The sequence below is a fragment of the Rhipicephalus microplus genome, chromosome 1 (assembly GCF_043290135.1).
Source record: "Rhipicephalus microplus isolate Deutch F79 chromosome 1, USDA_Rmic, whole genome shotgun sequence".
In the NCBI taxonomy this organism is placed as follows: Eukaryota; Metazoa; Arthropoda; class Arachnida; order Ixodida; family Ixodidae; genus Rhipicephalus; species Rhipicephalus microplus.
The window spans coordinates 150,792,104-150,810,866 of NC_134700.1; positions in this window are offsets into that span (position 1 = coordinate 150,792,104).

Sequence of the window (18,763 nt, forward strand, 5' to 3'; positions counted from 1 at the left end):
GGAAAAAAAGGTTCGTAGAAGCGGCTATTGTGAGTGAACGGAAGAAGGATGCGAGCACATATGCAGATGCGCGAAGCGTCGTTCGCCTTGAATGCGGGGAGAAACTTTTGCGTGTGTGACCTTCGTAAGTAGTGCTGAAGTACAAATCATAAGTGGCGACTGTCCTCATATTCATTTCCAACATTGCAGCATTGCAGAATGAATGCCAAAAAAAAAAAAAGCGGCCACTTGGCCAGCGATTATCCCTGCTTCACATGGATTACACTCGACCTCGTGGCTTGAAACATTCGGTTGTCATCGTCATATAGCCCTCGTTTCCGTTTTGGGGGACTGCTATTTGGTCAAATTGGTTATTAATATCTTAACGGGAAGCAGCAGGAGGCATTACTTAAGGGGTGGGGTTAACAACAAGCACTCAAGATTCTTTCTGTATTGAAGGCGATCCCCGACACGGTCTTCAAAAGCAGATGATGAAGCCATGGCCATGATACCCCGGGGCTGGCCATTCCAGTCAGGGTGGTTGGCAATCGTTTATGATCGGTTCATGTTTATAATTTCTGAAACCATCAAGGGCAAGGACGAAACTAGACGGCAAACACACATCGTTTTCATTTTTCTTGTCGTGAGGAGTCAGGATCTTAGCCACGATGCTGAGGGGGGGGGGGGGGATAGAGAGAGCGTAATTGGTGTTTCCTAATGCATGTGCACGTTTTGGACTCCGCAAACGTCTTCGGTGCTTTCGCCCTGGCAATGCCCAAGTTAGCAGTGTCCAACTTTTTCAGGAAACCTATCAAGGTAATTACCATGTGTCATAAGACTCATAGCTTCTTAAAAACAATCTAAACACGTTTGGAAAAGCAGATAGTGATAAAATGCGTTCTTACACTGAAACGGCGATGCATTCCATCTTCCTGGCGGAGAATAACATTCTCACAAACACTGCATAACCGCATAACCTCTGATACTTATCGCTGCGTTTGGTGTCCTACGTAATTTCCTTGCTACTGTTTTAGATCTTGCGCCGTAACAATAAACTTGTGAATCAGCTTACGAAATACGTATAAGGACAGCACGCGATTGGAATTTCTCGCAGACCTAAACGCACTAGCAAGGGAACCTGGTGTCCTTAGTGATAGCTTAGCGGCTAAGCTGTATCGCTATTAAGCTCCGGGATGCGGATTCAGGTACCAGCCATAGCGGTGGCGTTTCGATGGGGGGCCAAAATGCAAAAACACTTTGGTACTTAGATCCCAGAACATACGTGATGCCGAGGTGGTCAAAACAAATAGGGAGTTGCATACTATCAGGTGCCTCATGACTTCGGCGCGTAATACGGGAAAAATGATTACAAAAACGTTTATTGATGCCAACCGGTGTTTCGGAAGAAAAAAAAAACAGAAAAACGGAAGAGTTCGTAGGAAAAGTGCATGTGTGTGTGTGAAAGAAAAAGGGGGGGGGGAGGGTCGCTGAGAGAAAATGCAGGAAACCATAGGCCCGTGTTTGGATGGCCTCAAAACTACCAAGTTGTAGACTTTTGTCGCTTATAGGTGAGAAGCTAGGCTTGTCGCAGTGTCATGTCGTCCCGCTGTGTGATATAGTCGCGGTCCATCTTAAAGTTAACTTCACGTGATGATTTCGTCCTATCATATCATGGCGACACGCTTCCCTACACGCTTTCATGAAGAGCTTCTATCTCTCTGGGTTGTTTCTCCAGTAACAGAGAATCTTCTTGGCCAGTTGACAAATTCAGCGTGTAGCTCCTCAAACCTAAGTTTTTCTCGTAGCTCACATTTGTTTCGTGTAGACGTGCTCGACACACGCGGAATAAACCCGCGCTCTGTAATATTTGCACGCTCATATGCCGACTGCAACACGTCGACTCCAGTGCTCGGCATAAATACAAAACGCCACCGCACGTCTCCAGACGTAAGCTTAGACACGAAAGTCCGTCCGCCTCGGTTTTCGAAAGTCACGAGCATACACATAGCACTCGCGATAGACGGCGTGGTGAGCCCCACGCATACTCCCGCCTTCTCGAAGCGGTCGGCCCGCAGCAACGGTCTGGCTGGTCCAGGAAAGACAACGCCGTTCAAGGTCCGCGCAGCGGCAAACCTCCGCGCAAAAGGTAGGGAGGAAGTTAAGGGGGCGGCAGTCGCGGTATATATGTGATCGGATGCACAAATGAAAGGCTCGCTGTACCGCTTATTACTTCGCTTCAATGGCTCACCGCTGTACTGTGGCTCTCTACAGTGGAGCCTGAAACGTGAGCGTAAACGCGTGCACCGACACTCAAAACGAAAAGCGTACACGATTCCTACGCGGTGGACGCGTGCTTGCCTCTTGATCTCGCCGCTATGCGGGCTGTTCAAGTTACGTTTTTTTTTCCCGGTCGCAGGGATGTTACGTGGAGGTGGTTTTCCGGCTGATGTGTCGTGCGCATTGCAGCCCGGAGGTGCGCTAAATGGTGTGCTTCCTTCAGAAGCGGGACGTACACAGGTATTGTGTGTTTTGAAAAAAAAGAAAAAGGAAAGGCGTGACTGTGATGCGTAATGTTCCGAGTCTAGGCATATTTCGTGCTGGCTCTTTTGTATAGACCCTGATGACCGGCGGCTGGCCGGATCGTGCATGTGGATTGCCCGGGAAATACTTAGGAGATATGCTACCTTGAACGGGAAGCGTTCGCGAGGTGTTGTGGTTTATAGTCGTGACGTCACTTTTTGTATTTCAGTTTTATTTATTAATTTTTTCATGCTGGTCTGTGCTCGCGATTGCGGGCAGACGTAACCTCGGAAGGCAGAAGAGCGCAAACTCACTGATATAAACTAAAAACTTGACTGGCATCCCACCAGAAACCATTCAAGAAGCGAAAAAAAAAAGAAATGCTACTCTATGTTTTCCAACAAAAGGGCCTGGTTGAGAGCCTCCATACGTAGAAGTATGCGTGAACAAAAAATAGAGGTGCAGTGAAAACAATATCATTGGTTCTGAATATTTATTGCGAATGACCATCTTTTATTCTGTACTTTAATGGTTCTCATTTAGGCCACGACCACTGAATGAATGCTCGTACTAACACACTCAGTTTTTCAATATTAGGTTATGCTGACAACAATGGTTGGCTTTGCCACAAGAGGAAGGTGGGGCAATGTAATTAATCAACGATACAGGCCTTTCCCATTACTAGCCCTTCCACGAAAACACCGGACAACACCCCGAACTCACGGCTATTCCCGGCCAGGCTGGACACTGATGAGATCTTCGTCTAAGTAATTAACAATTAGCACCTATTTGGAAAAACAGCTAGACAGGAGAAGTTAGAGAATATTTAATTGGATTCATCCTCTACGGAGGTGCCTTGCAACTGCGCAGTCTACATATACTCGTAGAAACCGCGTGTTCGTTAAACTGCCGAATAGGGGGATTCCTGCAATTGCCTTCTACACGAAAATTTAAGTATCTTCTTTAGAAGGTATGAAAGTATAGCAAGTTCGACTTTTGTGAACTCGCTTCCAACTAAGGAGTGGTACGCGGAGCAGAAGTAGAAATCATTTATGCAAAGCTTGCAAAGGAAGTGCAGATTAGAGAACACTCTTTGGGTCTGCGGCTCAGCGGGGTCCTGTTTTACGCGATACCACTTTGAAAAACTTGCCAAATGACTACCTTATCCTAAGCAAGTGTTGGTTGTCCAGTACCCGCTCGATAGGGCCAGGAGGTTCGACCTTCCAGTCCCGTCGTGGAAGTAGCGAGGCTGGCGCATTTACCTCATGTAGAGGACAAACAATAAAGTTCTGAAGAGGAAGGAGAACACATTTGTCTGTTATACCAAGCAAAAGTGAAAGCGGGTTTTTGCGAAGTAGCGAACACCAGTGATCTTCTATACGACGCGCTAAATGAGCGCCGTCATTCTTGTCGAAGGGTCGCGGACAATGCGTGACTACGGCTATTCTGTGCGACGGCGCGCCGCCTCGTCATGACGGGTCAATTAGGGCGCTGCACAGGGGTGGGTAACGGAGGGAGGATGTCGAGGCGAGCGTGCACGCGTTGTCCCCCTTTTAACCCTGACCTTAGCGCGCCGCCTGCGAAGATGATGGCTGGCCCCTAGCGTGTCTCGATGAAGCAAGCGGCGAGAACAACAGATCAGAATTCGGAGCCACGGAGTGAGGGTGCGCTGCTCAAAGCGGAGCAGCAGCAGGGAGCTTCTGACCGCCTCGACGCCACCGCCCCTTTCGGAGAATATATCCACGCGCTGCGGAGCGTGGCCGCATAACGTAACGCGTGACCTCCGAATCGAGCCACGCTCGGCCGCGCTTGATCGCGTATCGCCGCCGCCTCTGTGGCCTCTGTGCAGATTCTGCCGCTGCTGTGGCTGCCTGCTCCGAGTTAAAGGACGTCCATTGCGCCCAGCCTTTGCCAAGAAGAATGCGCTCTCATTGTTTTTTGCGTTTGCAGTAGAGCCAAGAAGGATTGCGTTCACCGTGGAATGCCCGTGCACTTGGGTGAGCGTGCGTTACCGCCCGCAACGTTTTTAGATGTTGCCGCCCGTCAGGCCGCAATGAGAAATCGCGAGTGGGTAAGGAGTCGAGCAGTTGCGGGTCGAATGAAGCATAAGCACAACGCAGTCTGAGTGGTGCTAGTCTTTAGACATGCGCTTTAGAAAATGCGTAGATGTTAGCAAAGTTCAGAAGGCGGAAGTGAAACTTGGATCACTGCGAGCAACTTCACGATCGGTTGCCTTGCATCCAACCAGAGGCTCTTTGAAGGCGTGGTAGTCACGACCTATAGAATATCACCGGCACATTTCCCCCCATAAAGTCCCTACAATGTTTACTCGGCGGAACTCTGGATAAGCCTCTACTGGCGCTGTGAATATGGTGGTCCAGACAACAAGGGCATGATGGTTAGTCCATAAGTAAGTTTAAAGGTCTGTTAACTTAAGGCAGCTTTATGACATTACACAGTTGCATAACATTTAACATCTTAGTGTGTTACCAAATCCCTATTTGCAATGATTACAGATGGGTGCAATAATCAAAGACGTGCGCCGCGCTGAAGAACCATGCGTGTTTAGGAATTCAGAAAAGTGAAGCGTTACGAGAACGCTTGAAGTCGCAGGTATGAAGTTTCGGCAAATCCACATGTACTAACGATCCTTGTGTCGGCTGAACGATCACAGTGGTATAGCTGTTTTTAGTAAGAAAGTTCTGAAGTGAGGTTTCATACTTCCCTCCAACGGACCCTGCTGGGACCTCCGGTAAAGCGCGCATAGGCTGGGCTGTACGTTTCAGCCAAAGCGCACCATGCACTCGACAAATATGATTGTAAACGAGTGCCCTTAGCTTCAATGGCGTCATGACCATGCACTCATGACTCCTGGCCTATAATAGCTCTGATAAATAGCTGAACGTGGCTTGCGGCGAAGCAGAGTTCGTGAAATACGAGACATGCCCAACCTGACCGCCAGCTTAAATGACAGAGTGGCTGTCACGCAGATGAAGACCGAAAGCTCCGATTAAAAACGCTAAAGACCGAACAACTAGCTCCACTTGCAGTATAGATGTGCGCTCGGTGCGTCCGTATAGTAATGAGAACAATCCATTGTGTCATACTGTGAAGCACGACGCGCTTGTTTTGTAGGCCACTTCGAGTTCGAGACGAAGTAGGCACTCCATGTCAAAGACGCACGCACGCCTTCTGCAAAGGGTGCCATGTACACATATGGCCGGTCATTGTGGGTGCATATCTGTTCTTTTTATGTCTACTGCTACAAATATGTGCCTTGAAGACAGCTGGAAACGTTTAGAATATTAATGGAGCAAGGTATTCGTTTAGCGTCTTGTAGCTCTTCTCTCTCTATATTCGTTTGAGCGCACATGCGCGTGTGTGTGCCTGCGTGCTTCAATTCAATTAACCTCGGTATAGCATGCCAGCCACAGAGCCAGACCATTCCGTGGTATTTAGGCTACATCTGGCCATCATATTACAGGGCTAAACACCGTATTCTACAAGCTCCAGGACTTCCTCATCGGGCGAACGCGTATTTCGTGTAACGATGTGAGCGCACAACGGCCTTCCTCTCTTCCGCTCAGACAGAAAACACGAATGACGCCGATGGCACAGTTCTTCGGTTAAAACAGGCTTATTGTCCGCTGCTTTACACTATTGAAAAGAGCAACAGCTGTGGATATATATACAGACATATATACACAGAATTGCTGGCAGATGAAGGACTTTGTAAATGCAACCATGTTGTCTTCTTAGTCAACGATCAAAGGCGCTCATGACCGTCGATCACCATGCGACGCGCATGCGTTAGGAGTGCGACCTGTTTAGCTCTCCGCAGGGACAAAGAGCAGAACGATGGCGAAACAAGTGGAGGCACGAAAACAAAGTCGCGCCCGGACATCCCCACTTGGCAGCACGCACGAACTGTACATCCTTTTCGTACGGACAGCTAATTTGCATTGGTTTGCAAACGGCGGACGGCCACCAGGCCGTACGAGTGGTCTCTCCGCGTGCGCCGTCTGGGAGATGGGATGGCGCTTGTGGTGCGGGCCGTTTTCGTGCGCGACCACCGCGCCGCTCCCGTATTATAACAGATATGCGCGCTGTGCGTGCCGAGTCGAGGAGCGGGGTGTGGTGCGGTGATGGTGAAGCACTCGCGCGCCACCGCGGGAAAGAAAACGAGACCCTAGATGCCCCTTTTCTTCTACATGATATGAAGGCGGCAATGGCTAAAATGCGTAGAGGAACAGCCCCTGGTAAGGATAAAATCACGGTCAAGACGCTGGCAAATTTGGCCGATCCTGCGCTGGCACACCTCTTGGAATACATCAACGCCATCTGGAGTGGTCGGATATCGGTCCCTTCAGAGTGGAAGACATCACTGGTCACATTCATTCCCAAACCGGGGAAGCCAGTAAACATAGACAACCTTCGCCCCATCTCTCTAACGTCTTGCGTTGGCAAGTTGATGGAGACGATGGTGCGGGACAGACTTTCGGAATATCTTGAACAGAAAGGGGCTTTCGCCCATACCATGTTCGGATTCCGTCCTCACAAATCGGCACAGGATGTACTCCTGCAACTACACCGAGAGGTCATCCAACCGGTGGCGATGAAACATAACGACAGGGTCATCCTCGCCTTAGATCTGAAGGGGGCCTTTGACAATGTTAAACACAGCGTCATACTCGAACACCTAAGCCTCACTAACTGTGGTCAGAACACATTTAATTACGTCAAGGACTTTTTATCGGACAGAGCCGCCCTGCTCCGCATTGAAGACTCCGAATTCGGGCCGTATCAAATGGGTACCAGAGGGACACCGCAAGGGGCTGTTCTCTCCCCCATTCTATTTAACGTCGCAATGATGCACCTGCCACGTCAGCTGGCGGCCATAGAGGGCATTCATCATGCCCTCTATGCCGATGACATTACGGTATGGGCAACTCAAGGGAACTTAGGTGCCATTGAGACCAGTCTGCAACAGGCTGCCGAAATTGTACACACCTACGCGGCGCGTTGCGGACTCGAATGCGCACCCAACAAATCCGAATTCCTTCACATTAGAGGCATGCCTAAAGACAACACAGATATCTCCATCACTCTTCCTGCGGGCCCAATCAGACGAGCGGAGGAGATCAGGGTCCTGGGCCTATACATTCACCAGCAGCTCCGGATTGACACAACATTGACGAAATTAAGGAAGATAGGAGACCAGGTGGGTCGCATGATCCGCAGGGTCTCCAACAAGAGGGGGGGACTTCGGTGCACAGATGCGTTGCGGCTAGCGCACGCTTTTGTCACCAGCAGGGTCATGTACTCCGTCCCTTACCTCTCCCTCCGCAAACATGAGGAAGAACGAATCGAGGCAATCATTAAAAAGACAATAAAGCGGGCTCTTGATCTTCCGATCTCTACATCCAACAGCCGTCTCAAGGCATTGGGTGTGATTAATTCATACCAAGAGCTGAAGGAAGCCCATCTTTTAAACCAGTACACACGGCTAGCCCAAACCAACTCTGGCCAACGCCTGCTTGCACGTCTGCACATAAGACATGATTTCGAACAACAGGAACGGGTCAAAGTGCCAGAACTGTGGCGCACAGCCCTTCTGGTCCGACCTCTACCCACTAAAATGGACAGAGATGAACACACAGCGCGACGTGACGCACGCGCTCGGGCGCTGGAACGACAATTTGGACAGAAGCCAGGTGTGTACTACGTGGACGTTGCTGGCCCCACCTCCAAGGGGTGGTACACGGCGGCTGCTATTCACGAGGGCACACAGGTGGATGGGCTAACCTTTAGGGCGTATTCTGTAACACAGGCTGAGGAGGTCGCCATTGCCCTTGCGGCCTCTCACAGTAATTCCCGGTATATTATCACGGATTCGCGCCGAGCGTGTCGTAATTATACAGCCGGGTACATATCACCGTTAGCCGAGACAATACTGCGCAACTGCATAAGAGACACGGACCCTCATCCGAAACGCATTATATGGACACCGGGCCATCAGGGATTGCGGGGAAATGAGGCTGCAGATGCGGCTGCCCGAGCGCTCATTTCCGGGCTACCTTCGTCAATGCCGATGGAGACCGATGAGGAGGGTTACCCTCTCCTCCGATATAAGGAAATTCTTTATTATTATCGGGAAAGTCATCGCCGCTACCCTCCCCCCGCACGGGGGTTGAAGAAAGCAGAGGAGCGCATTTTGCTTCGCCTCCAGACGAATACATTGCTATGTCCTGCCATAGTCAAACATTTCGACCCTACGGTCACAGGACAGTGCCAGCACTGTGGGGAGGTGGCAGACACCTACCACATGGTGTGGGCCTGCCAAGCTAACGCAGCCATTACTCCTAACCCAAACCCTAGGCGAGAGGACTGGGAGGCGGCCCTGCTCGGCTGCTCAGACCTTCAGGCCCAGCAGGCCTTGGTCCAGAGAGCCAAGACGGCGGCTTTAACCAATGGGGTCCCGGAATAGAGACTCCACCTAGTCTGTAGGGGCCTCTACAGAGGTCCTACACCTCTCTTTTGTAAATAAATGTTTTTCACCACCACCATCACCACCACCGCGGGAACAGCACCGTTCGGCGCGCACCATCACCGAGGCTTCTCGATCGCAGCGGGGAAAGCAGTATACATCCTACGTGGTTGCGTCGTTGTGAAGGATGCGTTGTTCTTTGTAGCGCATCGAGAGGGCCACCGAGGAGGCGCACGTCCCTCCGTGTCGGAGGTGCGTTATGCCGTGGTGGCAGTGTACTCTCATCGTCTGCACGTTGCTGCTGCTTCTGAGGAGGCGGACGAGGAAAAGCAGAAACCCGTTTGCCGCCTCCGGAACTATCTCATGTGCCGGTCGAGCGCACGCTGCGTGCCAGGCTCTCTGCTTCCTTCTTCCTGCACTATCGCACTCCGCGCCTTCTCCGGATGCTCGCTCGCAACGGCGGTTGTGGTTTAAGCGGCGGCTCTCGGGGGTGTACCAGCGCACCCGGGGGCCGCGCGGCCGCCACACACTGAACAACACCACGACCTTTTTCGAGCCATCGTTTTTTCTCTTTCTTCGGCACTCTTTCATATAGTTAAGAGGCTAGACGTTTTGGTAGGAGTGTGCATCTGAAGAGGTTACCCGGGCGCCCGTGTTAGTCGCGGTGCAATGGGCTGCGCACGCACCATAGCCGTGCCCACTGTCTGTAGAACTGGAATTGGGGGCTCATTTGTTCTCGATCGTGCCTGTTTCCATCGCAGCCTGTGGATGTAGGAATGCGAGCGCTGATTTCCCTAATGAACAATAAGAGACAGCGGCTATCTGGATTTGAGGCATACCCGTACTACCGGTTCTTGGAGCTAAATCAAGGTTCTCACATGACGTAGCTTGATTTTCTTGCTGTTATCATGTTTTATACACATTTCCACCTGCGTGCTACCAGAAAGACGAACACGACAGCAAATGTACATATTATTTATACAGAAGGCAAAAATAAACAAAAAAAGAACAACGCCACACGGTTTTGCAAAAAAGACACACCTGCTGCTGCTGCTCTTAACTTTTGTGCACGTGACGAACTCTGTCTTGACGTCCCGACAATAAACATGCGAGGCGTAATGGTTATATCAGTGGGCTGCTGATCGCCCGGCTGGCGATACTGATTGACTTGGCTGCGCTGCATGGTGATTAACCCTTGCTTATTTGTGAACACACAATGTCTCTCTTGCGGCCCAAAGTCGACTCTAGGAACCAGCTCGGCATGCGATGCACACAGTCCGTCCGGCAAAAAGGCTCTTAACTGATTCATGGGAAGTCGGCGGCGTGAATGACAAGACGACAACGAACCGGTTGCCTCGTTTCTCCCTTCAAGCGACGTCTTCTCGGTCCGTGACCTTTTCGGAACAAATGAGAGACACGCCCAGCCAGGGTCGTGCTTTGACAATGACTACACACTCTACGCATTCCTCTCAGGAGTTGTCCAACTCTTCGGTGTCCTCGAAAGAGTCAATGTGCGAAGCGAGGCAGTGTACATATGTTCAGGGAAGGGCAAGCATAAGAAGAATCCGCATGGGGGGTGGGGATGACGTGGAGAAATTGAGCGCTAAGCACACTTCTATCTTTGATTGCGTTGTGGGCGGAACGTACTTCCGGGGTCACGTAACGCGTGTTCGACGCATGTGTGCCTCCTGCGAAGGTTGACAAGAAAGGCGTCACTAAGGGGCGTCTGGGGCTCGCCTTCGGCAAACATCGAAGTGGTTCATTCGCTTGACGTTTCGATTGCCATCCTGATCTACACCCATACCCCCACTCCGTCCCGCTGGTCCGACTTTCCGTACCTACGGCGCTTCACCCTCCCTCTACTCGCAGTGCCCCATCAATCTGGTGGTTACGAAGCGCGACGTCCCGCGACGTGCGATTTGGAAGCGGCACGGGCGCCTTTGTTGGGCGTCGCACGTACAAGTAGTATTCGTACGCTCTGTCATACAGCGCCTTTTTGATCCGGGTATAAGTGGGCTGATAAAACGGTCACGCGCAGGCATCTTTGAATATGAAAAGAAGCGCGATATGGAGGCATGCAACATGTGGCTCTGATGGGAAAGGCGACCGGAGGTGCCTGTCACGAAGTACGACCACGCACAATACAGGCGTATGCTGCTCTCGGACTCTTGAATCTCTGTTCGCCTGTCTGTAAGAATAAAAAAAAAGAACGTTGTAGAGCAGATGGTCTTGATTTTGCCCGATCAACAGAACTGTTTCTGTTCAGTTAGATATGAGTAATAACAGGGGCTTTACGACCCAAAACCACTGAATGATTACGAGAGACGCCGTGAAGAAATGGATATTGTGGCCATCCGTTGTTCGTTAACGTGCACACGAATCTAAGTACACGGACCTTTAGCATTTCGTCTTCGTTGAAACACTCCACTGCGGCCGGGATTCAATCCCGAGGCCTTCGGGTCGGCATGCAATCGAGCAGCATAACCACTAGACCATAGTGGCCAGTCAACGCGAGCACACGCACTGCGCATCAGCGTCTGAAACTGACGAATCATCGGCAAGATGACGCGCAGCGTGTCAGTAGCGCGCTAGTCACCCGTTTGCCTTGGTGCATGCGTGTGAATTCGTCGCTACGTGTTTGCACGCGAGCCCCACGTGCGTTACGCCGTTGTGCCTCGATGCGCACCAGCCAGCCTGCACATAGGGGGCAGGGCATGCGCGCGCCTCGACTGACAGGACAAAACAGCTTGAAAACGATGCCTTCTATCTCCTGATAATCCATAAGCCCCTTTTTCTCGTGCTTGTGATGGACGTAGTATACTGCAATGAATTTCCAACACGGCCCAGGGCCGCCACTCTTGTGAATAAGAACGGACTGCCGGTAAAAGCGCAAATTAGAAGTTCGAAGTAGCTAGAAAGTAGCAAATGAGCTAAGATTAAGTACGTTGGTGTCTGCCATTTCGCCGTAATTGAAAGGCGACCACCACGGCTGGGATCGAACCCACGTTTTCCGGGTCAGCAGCCGAGCACTTTAACCACTGATCCATCACTGCGGATGCTGTTCGGCAGAGGTAGCTGGAATCGGTAGACTATACGGGGAAGTTCTTGATTCGAAGGTCACGTGTTCGCTGAAAGTCAATCGAAAGGAACAAGCGTACATATGAACAGCGCGAGGCACGCGCTGTGGCGATGCCCTCTCTATACATGTTTATTTGTAGTGTTTTATTTGCGCTATGTTTTACCCACAAGGCGAGAGAGGAGAGATTTATGATATGAAAAAACGCAGGGAGGTTAACCAGAAAGCAAGTGTTTGGTTTGCTACCCTGCACTGGGAAAGGGGAAATAGGAGACACAAAAGTAAGGAAAAGGGAATCAGAGAAAGAGAACGGGACGGAAGCGAAAACACACAAACACATAAAACGTCACAAGCGTTCGACGAGGCGGGTCGATCGCAAAAACTTCAGGAGGGCCTTCGTCACTTTTTCGCATGAAATCAATCTTTCCAGTATTTTAAAATTAATTTTTCGGTAAGCGGCTGGCTGTCGACGCGTGCAAACACTGCTGACATAGGCTGTCTCTGTGTCTCTGACATTTGTGCATAGGGCACTGACACAAAATATGTTCGATAGGTTCATCAGCGCCGCATTGATCACACGCAGCACTGTCTCCCCATTCGATGCGGCAAGCAAAGGCGTTCCCATATAGACACTCCAAGCCACATATGGCAGAGAATGGTTGTCTCAGATCTGGATAACCCAGATGTAATGGGAAGTCGTAGGTCCAGACGGTGAAGACGGGTGTGTAGATATCCAGGCGTGTTCCGCAGAACCTGGTGACATCGTGCGCGAGCGTATTATTCCTTGCTGCTGCGTATCTTCTTGAGAGTGACCGCAGTGACCTGATAACCATTGAAAAGTTACGTCATGTACTTTCTGTAGTACTTGCTAATACAAATGTCTTGTTTCCAGCAACAATTGGTCTTGAGGTCCACGACGTAGCGCAGTTGGAATACAATACAGAGCTGGTTTCGAATCGGTGAAAATACACCATTTTAGAGATCCTTCTTGATCAATCTTGCGGAGTGCACAGCGGAGTGCTGCGAGTTCTGCGGCTGTCGATGTTGTTTTGTGAGACGTTCGAAATTGGATGGTTTCGGCTTTTGCTGAGAAGATCACAGCTCCTGCAGATCTCCCAACGTTTGTCCAACCAACCGTATAAAGTTTAACGTGGTGTTTGTATCCTTCGTGCAGCATGAGTAGAGTCAGCATGCTTCAAAGCTGTTGTCGAGAGATCCGCCTTTTTGAGAATTCCTGGCACTGTCAAGCGTATGCGTTTGGCTGGTGTAAACACCAAGGGGGTGTCAGGATACGTTCCGGAGGTGTGTGGCCTCCAGGAAGGCACTCACGGTGACTCAATACTCTCTCACAAAAGGAGGCACTCGGTCGGCCTTCTGAAAGCGAAGCGAGGTGCTGGCCAGGGGTGCGAGCAAGGTGCCCAACATGCGCTCGAAGCACCTGAAGAGTAATGTGCACTGAGGCCGGATGATCTTTGGCGATTGCGATGGTCTCCACTGTTGATGTTCAGCGTGGTAATCCAAGACAGACTCTGAGTGCCTGACCCTGGGCATTTTTCAAGTTTACGTGTGCTACTTTTGCAGGTGTTCGTCAAAACAGGCAAGCTGTGCTGTAGATACCCTAGGAACAACGTCCTGTATAGATGCAACATTGCGTGTACTGACGTGCCCCACTTTTTTTCCTCCGAAAAAGTTGAAAAGTTGGGAGATGGCTGTTAGGCGCTTTTTTAGAGTGGCCACATGCGGACTCCAGCAGAGATTTCGACAATGGTGACTCCCACGAACCTGTGTGTGCGGGTGCAGTAGACAATTTGTCCATTGATGGTGATGGGATATGACGTCATTGCCTTTCGCGTGAACGCAACCAGCGCTGATTTGTCTGGAGGAATCTCGAGGCTTTACTCTCTAAGGTGCGCCGAAATAGAGTTCGCAGCTTTCTGAAGTTTCGCGCGTACCTGCGGACGTGTTACACCAGAAGTCCAAACAACAATGTCGTCTGCATAGATAGATATGTGCACTCTGGTATAGCTTCCACGAGGCCGATCATGACAAGACTGAATAGTGTGGGGCTATACGCCAACTTGGGGAACACCACGGTGCATGTAATGCTCAGATGTCGGCCCATCATCAGTTTCCATAAACAATAGTCTCATATGAAGGTAGCAGCAGATCCAGCGGTACACTCACTCACCCAAGCCAACGGACTCGAGGGAATCAAGTATGGCTTCATGAGAGGCATTGTTATAACCTCCATTGACATCCAAAAATAATGCTACAGATAGTCGTCGGCTCATTTTCTGGTGTTGTACATATGTCGCGAGATCAATGACGTTGTGAATGGAGCCACAAAGACGGCGAAAGCCGGCCATGGCACCTGAATAGACGCCTTGTCGTTCAAATAACCACTCGAGCCCGGTAAGAATCATTCGTTTCATCAGCTTGCCCACACAACTTGCCAGCGCTATTGGTCGTTATGAGGTCAGCTCCAGAGGTGATTTTCCAGGTTTGAAAATTGGAGCCAAATGGCTTGTTTTCAATCCTCTGGGAAGAGCTTCAGCTCGCCAAGACTCATTAAACTCGTCCAGTAAAGCACTACGTGCGCAATCACCGAGGTCGCACAATAGGCGGTATGATGTATACCATCTGGCCCGGGCGACGACGATCGATTACAAGAAGCTGAGCTGCTTCCAGTTCTTCCATCGAAAAAGGCAGGCCCATGCACGGATCAAGGGAGTGTGGTGCGGTAGCAGTAGTAAGGACCCCTGTGCGATGTGATGGGCCTGCAAGCTTCCCACAAAAATCTTCCACTATCTCGATGTTCTTTCTACGATGGAGAAGTACCAAGGCTTTAAACGAAAAACGTTGTTCGGGAAATGAGGCCTCGCACGGTTGGCCATATTTGAGAGAGCTAGTGGTGCACTTATCAGAAGATGCCGTTTAATTGACAATGTATTGAGTAAAAAAGGCCTCGGTTCGTGGTCAATTGCAACTCAAAGTCTAAGGGAGTGGTTTGCGAGGGTCTAGAGAATCACCAAAATTCGCCCACCGTTGGAACTCCAGTTTAGCCATATGGTGCTGGGTGTTCGTTTGCATGCGCCTTGCATGCTATGCGTATAGATCTTCAATGGACATTGTGCGCCGATATCTGCGCTCCGCACGCCGACAAATCGCGCGAAGTCGCTCAAACACTACGTCCATTTCCGAGGGCCTTGAAGAGCACGTCAGCGCGCACATCACCCTCTGCGCTGCTTCTTTGATCGCTTGCTCAATGCCAGAGGATAAGCCTTTAGCCCAAAAGTCTTCGATGTTGGTTGTGAATGCGAACGAATCGATTCTTAAGATGGTTTTCGGCGGTTGACAACTGGCGAAGCCTTTGATGTTGATATAACTGGGGATGGGGTCGCTACCACGAGTCTAGATGTCTAAAAACCACTTGACGCTTGTGGCGAAGCGACGGGACACAAATGTCAAGTCGAAGAAGCTGCCGTACGTGGATCCTCGCGAGGTTCGCACCTTTTGCACGAAAAAGCACATCAACGCACCTAGCAGTTTTTTTTTATTTCCTCTAAATTCGCCTAATTGGGCCTTTCCTTTGCCGGCTTGTGCACTGACAGACGGCCAAACGCTTTGATTACAGTCCTGTTAGTATTAATGTCAATAAAAATTTTCAATAACACCTTCAATTTCTATAAGAAATGTGTACGATTCACTATCGCTTTCATAGGAAACTGCAATACATTATTATGCGATAGAAACTTAATTAAAGGAAAACCAATGGCCTTATTTTGACAGACGACCTAATTTGATTGATATGTGGGGTTTAACGTCCCAAAACCACCATTTGATTATAAGAGACGCCGTAGTGGAGGACTCCGAAAATTTCGACCACCTGGGGTTCTTTAACGTGCACCCAAATCTGAGCACACGGGCCTACAACAATTTCGCCTCCATCGGACGACCTAAGCACTTGCAACATGAAGACTGTATGCTCGGGAGTCCACATACACTTTTTTCTGCTGGCATATTCAGCTTAACACGAGCAGCCGCAAGTGACGTCTATTTCTCTCTTAACGTACTTATAACCCTGGCGTACCTAATGGTACGCCAGAGCTGATACTGCCAGAGCTCCTTTACCGACGAATGTTATCGAAACTGCGTGAAAGATTACGCATGTTTTCGGGTGAGCTTATCCCTCAATCTTTTTTTTTTCACGCGTTTTGCACGCGCTGTTTGGCTGGCAGTTTCGAGACCCGGAGTACAGAAAAGAGAGAGAGGGGCAGAACTATTATACGCACACCTTCGCACTTATGCAGCAGACGCGTTATAGAGAATAGCGCATCGGTCACGCACATCCATCTCGAATGATGCGGTGCGCGGCCGTGTGCGCCAGGGGCAAGGAGCAGCGCTCTTTAAACTCGTGACACGCGCTCGGCGGCGGCAGATTAATCTTTCGCGCGGAGTCATGATCCGTGCGATACTTATCGCGGAAGGGGTGCGAGAGATGCGGCCATCGTGTTCCTGTTTGCCGCCTCCCTACTTCTTGCTTCGTGCTTTTCAAACCGCGACGTCCATTGTATGCCGCTAGGGCTGCTCGTCTTGCTCATTGTTGCAGCTACCGCACGTCACGACGCACGCTAATTGAGAGCCATATATAACCCGATCTCTTAGTACCATCGCACCATTTCGCCACGACCCCGAGGTAGCTTACTTGAAGTGGCGATTCAGATTGCAGAGTGCATTGAAATTTGCACAAATGTGCAGCGGAAGCTGCACATTTGAACGCTAAAGTTAGGCTAAAAGGTGGTTATGTAAAATTGCTAAGGTATATTCGAATGCTGAGGTTAGGGTAATGTAGATTGTTAGGAGTGCTAAAGTAGATTCGCATGCTATGGATAGACCATCTACAGACAGCGTATCGGTGTTAACGGATCGAAATATGACATGAAGACTTTTGATGCTACAACCACTATACTGAGACGCTCGTGATAAAGTCGTCGTACATTATGAAGCTTGCCGATAAAAGTAATGTTGGCTCTTATATAAGTGTCGAAGTTGACAAGACGCCAATGTGAAACTAACTGAAGATGGCGAGAACGAAAGTATGGGAAGTACTTAGCACTAAATTATCCGTGAGTACAGTATGTACGTATATGGTCAGAATTTCAGGATGCCAAGAAACCATCGAAGGAATTGTGAGGCATACGATGAAACTATTGCACTAATCACAAGATAAATGTGCTGGCAAACTTGACGAGCAGATTTGGGAGGGAGCAAAAAAAGAAAAAAGAAAACGAAAATGCGCGATTCAGGTGAAATGGTTTCAAGACGACGTCAGTACATTCAGAAAATGGGTTAGCGCTATTGCCAGGAGAAGACACCGATCGATTTAGATGCTGCCCATACAACTAACGAAGGCAGACGCCGAATAGTAACAGCACTTTCCGACTAAGGTTATTGTGAAGCCAGCCTCGAAGCGGGTTTACGGGAAAACCGAAAAGAGCAAGAGAGACGTTCCGTGTATGAGTAACTCGGATGATAATCTGAGGTGACTGAGCAGGGGAGAGGCCCATTAACGGCCGTTGCATCAATTGGCTTTGATATTTTGAAGATATAATTGATTCCCATGCATCTTTACCCCTTCTCAAACGTAACTGACAAGAGCGCCTCGTGTACGACCTTGACTGTACTTTCCTGCAGCACCATGGTATTAAGGGACAAGCGCACGCAGCATTCCTGGACGCGGGGTGCGCTCCGACTACTGACCCTATTTTCAGGCGGATCCGTTCCGCTCCTCGCCATTCACGGGCTTATAAAAGTGGAGGGCTGCCTTCGACGAGAGATCGCAGCGCGCGCGTAGTGCGGGCTGCAGCTGAAAAGCAGAATGCCGTTTGGAGAACTCGATCAGTCCGGCAACGGCACGGCTGGGTCTCTTGTGATTCCCGGAAACGGCCGCCGTGACCGCGACTCTGCCCTGAGGGCTCGCCGAGCTTATCGGTCGCCGCTGCAGCGCCGTTCGGCGGCGTGCTTTTCTGAAAAGAACTTTTTTTTCTTCAAAAGCTTCGACAAAGCCGTCGGCATATTAGAAGCGCTAGCGGTGCGAGGACCTCGATAAAGCAAACCGTTGCTCACGCCCCGTGTGTGACCTATCGCGCTTTAGCGCTTTACGAAACGGCGGCGCAAAGGAATTCAGTGCACTTCGCTATACAAATCTGCCGAGTACGTGTTTACAGGTGATCGTGGAAGATTACGCAACACGGAAGCAGCGCAAAAAAAAATATATGACGGAGGAACTGCTCACGACGTCGGGAATCGAGTCATTTATCCTCTACCGACTGAGAGGCTGCTTTTGCGACCACTTTAGTTCATTTCAATTAACGTTATTGCTACTAAATTGCAAATAATTACGACTATTGATTGCCCTATGCTTTTGCTGGGATAACTGTCGTTTGAATTCAGTTTGGTTACGTCAGTTATGACTCACACTTCCGTCATAAGGATGTAACTCATAACGTCTCGTAAATTAGGTGTAGCTATGTTCGTGGGTATGGCAACGACCATGGCACAACGACAACGAGAAGGTTCCCACCTTCTGGCAGGGGTACTACAACTACAATCGCATGATTAATTATTTTGTCACACCATGTTCTCGGCATCGTACTGTAGTCGTAGTCTGTGCTGCTAGAGGGCTGACGTGTTAACGAAAG